We start from the raw sequence: 6,223 nt of genomic DNA, 5'->3' as shown, positions 1-6,223 counted from the left end.
TGGATGGGGCTCTGAGCAACCTGATCTAGTTAGCGGTGTCCCTGCTCCTGCGGGGGGGTTGGACTAGATGACCACTAGTGGTCCCTTCCAACCCAAAACATTCTATGATTTTATGATTCTATGATTTATCCATAGAAATGAATGTGAGAGAGGGAGTACAAATGCAAGTTTCTGCCTACTGCTCTGCATTAGCCCTCTCCTCTGATCACTGTCAGGGGAGAGAACATAGTTTTGCTTCTAAACCCTACTCAGCCCTCAGTCTCTCTAATGAGATGGGACCTGATAAATCCCAATAAACCTGGTGCTTGTGATAGAGGCAAAGCAAATTATTAGAGGCTCTGAAAACCACTTTGCTAGTTAAGGGCTCAGCCTATAAAGTCAATATTAACTCCTACATTGCCTTCAATGAAAGCAAAACTAGCACTATCTCTAAGCAATTGACAGAGGGCTCAGGGAAGGAAGCATAGGAAATCAGTCTAAGCAAAAAGGCAGCTAAGCCCCCCAATATTTATTTGTCCATTCTAGTTCTACTCCTTAAGCTGTATCAAGACACACAAAGGTTAATTTTAAATCCTTCTTACTTCGCTTTTTTTTTTTTTAAGGAAGACTACATGCCCCAAATTCAGCACTTAGCATGAACCTGAATATGGAATTTACATGAAAGTAGGGACTAGAATTGCAGCATTTTCAGTAAAGGCTGTTTGAGCAGCTTTTTCAAGGGATGAGAAGGGAGCTTGTGGAGAAGGGAACAGCCACTTCTCCATTTCAAGATGAAAAGCTCTGATTACTTCAGTACTAGAAATGTAGATCATCCAACCATGTAGAAGAGACTTCTGGTTTTACTGACAGACCAGAAGAGAGAAACATTAAACTCTGATCCAAAGAACTACTGCAGTTCCAGTACTAGTAGGTGAAATGCTGAAGAAACACAAATAAAATAAAAGGCTTTTTGTTCAAAAATTCTTTTTCTCCCTTTCAAAATTTTCCAGGAAAAGGTCCCTATACTTTCAAACTATGAGAGAAAAAGGTTTCTTTCAATGGCTAATGGTTTTGCCTATGAGCATTCCTAGCCCAAAATTAAGTTTTGTCCTTGGAAAAAAACAGAACTTCTCTTGTTTAACTTTCTGCTTTTTTCCTGAATAGGATAAAGAAATCTTTCTTTAAATTATTCCCAGGGTAAAGCAAGGTGGAGAGTCTGCTTGCTGTCAGATGTAAGAAAATACCTTATGTGGTTTATCGTGGGAACATTAAAAAAATTTAACATGACTTAGAACAGCCAGTGCAGAGGAAAACAACACTTACTTAACTACCTTGGGAATAAATTTTGACCCCACCTTAAATTGACTGCAGAACATCCAGTGACTCAACATAATAGTGTATATATTTGGAACTCCCTGACTCCTATAAATTACACTACAGACAAGGAAGCTGCAGAGGTATTTTACATTCAGGATCATCTTACATTCATCTGCATCTATTTAAAACCAGAACAGTTCCACTGAAATTGATGGATATAAACATTTAATTCGGAATATTTCGAGGGGTCAAGGCAGGTTCTCAACTTCTGGGAGCTTGAAAATTCTTGAAAAACAGAATTACTAACCCTCCAAGAAGCTTCAAGAAAATTACCTCTTTGTATCAGAAATACATTATTCCCTGCTTGAGTAATGGGAATGAATATTTACTTTTGCAAAAATGCCTTGCAGTTCCTACTATGATAGAATGTGAGGTAGGCTAGAAGAGAGTGGTAGCCATCTACTATACTTATTTAAAATATTTCAAGACTCTCACATTAGCATCTCATTAAAAAATCCACATTAATTTTGTACCTTATCTATAACAATAAAAAGAAGGATGGTTTTAAACACGCTAATCAAAACATTTTGTCATGCAGATGAGAATAACTCTAAGTGTATTTCAGCCATGTTATCTGACGTGGTAAATACCAGAACCTATCGATCTTTCTGTTCCCTTCATAATTGAAGGCTCTCGGGTTGTAGAGCTCCCTTCAGCATGGGGAAATGGAGACACTTTACAACTTTCCACTGCATTTTCCAGCACGTACATGTCAGAAATCATCATATATTTCCAAGTAATTTAGTAATGAACAATTATACTTGAAAACTTTGCTAATTCTCAGGCATTGATCTGACTATATCATTCAGACAATTTTAAGATCGGTGTAATTTTTGAAAATAAGTGTGAAACAATGGCAAATGGAATTGAGAAATTCTAAGGGACTGTTATTTTTGAAGCTAAGAAAAATTCCACGCACAACATGAAGGTCAAAGAATATCCTGCAATTCATGAGCTGTCACCTACAGGCAACCCCAAACCTACTTCCTGACCTAGTCCTTTTCTTTGTGTCACTTCCCTAAAAAACCAGGCGTAGTTATTTCAGAGAGGTGAACTGACTGAACAATCATAAACAGAAAACAGAAATGACTGTGAGCGTAACAGTAAACTACTCAGCATTTTATGATGAAAAACCACGTTCTCTAAAAGCAGAATGCTCCTTCTGTTACAAATGGGAAAAGGATCCGGAGACGAGTTTCCCCTTTGCGTTACCTCAAGTGAATTTTGCTACAAGAGGACTGTCTGGACACCAAGGCCACGTTTTCTCCACGTTGTCTTTGGTACAGCGTGGTTAGTCTTGGTCCAGTAAAGAAAAATTTCATGCAGTGTGAGAGCCACAGCATACAAACCTCTCAACTGCTGATTTAATTTCTTTGCATTTTCTTTTAGAACAGAAAGTCCTAAAAACATGTTAACTTGAGCTAATGGGCAGATTCAAAACAACTGCAGCAGTGTTAAGAGTATGGATTTGAAATGTAATTTAAAAACATTAGTAGCCCATCATCCAGAAACCTTCTGAAAATACTGAATTTGGATACATTTTGTAGCCATATTGTTTAAAGTGACACATTTAGAGTTGCCTCATCAGCTGTTCCTTCTGGATGACCTGTCAGCAAACAAACAGCAACAGCAGCTGTTACAGCAATACTGCTACGCTCTGGGATCACAATTAATATCTCTGAATTTTGCTCAGCACCATTATAATAAAAATCTCTGTATTCTCCAAAGTACATGAAATATATTCTTGAGAGCAATTTTAGTGGGAGGGGAAAAAAAAAAAGTGTAAAACCCATAAAGCTCTGAAAAACTAAGCCTGTGAAAACAGCAGCATGACCTTCAAATAACAGCCACAAAAAAGACTTAGGGAGGATTTGCTTCTAATAAGATATGCAAAAAGATTCAAACTGCAAAGTACTTCAAGTAACCTTTTAAAAGTGAAAAACCAGATTACATGAAAGTAAAATAATATTTTTGTGAGAAAATTATTGGTCCATACATTTAAAAAATGTTTTTATAACCCTCTCAGTTTTAAAAGCTGTTTTAAACTTGGTCCCTATCCAGTCATGTCGCGGTTTAACACGTGAAGAAAATTAACTCTCCCCCAGCCAAAACCAGCACAAATCATGATTCAATTATAAGACTACTGCTAAGCTTTTTGGTTAATGATTAAGCAATTGAAATGATAATTTAAGTTGCAATTTTTTAATCTTTTAAGAAGGTAGCTCTGGCAAGAGAATGAAAAATAGAAAGAACAACCCTTTAGTTTGGGGGTTAAAGTAATATCCCATATATTGGGGGATGTTTTTATTGTTAACTCAGGCAAAGCTCTTACTTTAAAATTTACAAAACCTTGAGTACAACATGCACACAAAAAAAGAAAGCTCAGCTTTAGACAATGAGAAAGTGAGCAGAATGCCCATAATAATTAAAAAAAGAAATTGTATAAAAATTTATTTTCCTTTCTGGCTTGCATTTAATTCCAGTGTCATACCAAAGTAAAAGACACTAATTATTTTAAAAAACATGTATTTTTCATTTTATATTCTTCATATGTTGAGCTCAGATCCTTTGAAGAATTTTAACAAAACAACAATTTAAGGATAAATTAGGCTTTTAAAATTAGAATGTACAAAGCATGTATGCAACAAACTAAAAATCTAGGCAATGGTTTCCTTGCCAGCTAGTTTTACCAACCCTGATTTTCTCTCTTTACAACCTGAACCCAGCTGTTGGAAGAAATTTGAGACTCTATTTAGGAAAATAGCTATTGTTCACCTTTGTCAATTTTTCTTAATTTTTTTGTAGGTATAACCTCAACATATATTTTGCTAATAGGTGTGGAGAAACAGCAAAGCAAAAGTAAAAAGCAAAACAGTGAAAGCTGTATGGGACAGTTTATGGAAATTGAATAGATGAGTATAGATATCAGCAAAGAGAAAAAAGTCAGTTGCTTAGACTGAGAGAGAGAGAGAATTTTTTAAAAGGGGAAAGAGAGTTTGTCAGCCCTGCTCAGTGTTCATGCACATATGTGAGGAGTAGGTTCCTAGGGAGGAAAAGGAGACTGAGGGAAAGGGATATCTCTCAATGCCTTACCTCAGCATGAATCACGGTGCAACCTCAAGTTCATAAATACAGAAGGTGCTGAAAGAAACACTTGGCAACACAAGCCTGAATTCTACTATCTTTGAATTATAGTCCAAAAGACAGAATATTACATTCTATCCTTGCAAAAATATTCAGGAACATTCCAAGAACAAGCTATATGGCATTGTCAGACAGATTCTGCAGCTTTCTCTTTGCTAAGGACGACTTCTGTTTTACACGAGCCAGTCTGGAAAAGAAGCGTCAGTACCTCAGCTATGTAATTGAGCTTACTTTGTTTCAACAAGTTATGAAGGGTCATCTGAGCCGCAGTAACTCACTAAGCCTGCTATAAACAGTCATAAAGGTAAATTATTTTAGCCTAAGATAGCACGTTTCAAAGTGCGTTTGCCACAGATGGAGTAGTCACATTTAAATAATGCAGCTCTGCTGACATGCAGTAATTTGGGCACGTGCCTGAACGTGAAATGTTCTCCGCAGAAATACCGCATCTCCAAATTTTTATGACTGCTTCTTAAAAATCCCCAATTCTATCCATAAGATTCCACCTAAACCCAGCTTTTCACTTGTCCATCACTGAATTAAAAAGTCCTTTCCACATTACCAAAGTGATTGGTTCTCCCACGTATACTTGTATTGAAATCTTCTGACAAGATGCCCCACCTAAGCCACCATCTTATTCAACTACCTCCAACAAAATAAATGTAGCTAAAACGCGTGTAGAATGATTAGGGGATCCTGTCATCCTTAAAAGGCAGAAATATTATGCTATATATAACTAAGCAACTAAAATTTGTATTTTCTACCCCTTTTTTTTTTTTTTTTTAATTAGCTCCAATTTTGCCATGTTCTGTATTATACTAGGCAACAAAATATCACCAGGCATCTTTAGTCCTGTATTAAGCACTTATTTTTGGGCAATAAAAACATATTTGTATCTATGCACACATCAAAAGAATTCAACAGCAGTTCAGGTAGCCCCCTCCTAAAGAAAAGCCTTCTCCTGCCATTCTTCCATTTGAGATTTGCGTTGAATTACTTGTTCAGCGTGGGTGGACATTTCTAACCTATGGTTTCATAATCACACAACAGCACCTTTTCACAGCAGCCTCTGTTTAAATTTTCTATATTATGGTGCAGTCGAGATTTTTTTTTTCCCCCCTCATTGCACAATCCAAGCCTGTACCTGCACCTTGCTTCACACATAAGGGTGTTGATTATATTTGTCTTTGCCCAGATTGCTTAAAAAAAATCCTGCTGCTTCAGCATAATGAGAAAAATATGCAACAGCTGGTTTCCCACGGGCGATCAGATACATGTTAAAAACCTACAACTGGAAACGAGAGAGGACATATTATTAGACCTTTTTCTGAGGGAAAACCCCCCAAGACAGATCAGATCTATCATTAACTCACAAAGTCAGTAAGACTTTTCACTTTCTGCTAAAATCTACCTCAATGAAGTAAACCATGGAAAGCAAGCTACTTTTAAGGACAGGAAAGGAAAAACCTTGTAAAAACTGTAGTCTGTGCTCAAGCATATGAAACAACGTGTTTCGAAGGGGAAAGTAACTACCACCGTTGTTGAAATAAAACTTTTTATCAAACACGCTATCTCCCGGACCAGAAAAACCCCGCCTGGAGCTGACAAAAAGACGCAAAACCCCGGTTTGCTGGAGGTTTCCAGCGCCTTGGCTGGGGGAACCAAGGCCTCTCGGGCTCCCTGCAGGCTGCGCTCGCACAGCCGCGGGGCAGCGGCCGGCCCG

This window comes from Egretta garzetta, unplaced genomic scaffold (assembly GCF_000687185.1).
Source record: "Egretta garzetta isolate BGI_Z169 unplaced genomic scaffold, ASM68718v1 scaffold474, whole genome shotgun sequence".
NCBI classification, from domain to species: Eukaryota; Metazoa; Chordata; class Aves; order Pelecaniformes; family Ardeidae; genus Egretta; species Egretta garzetta.
Note: the sequence above shows the minus strand (reverse complement) of the source record.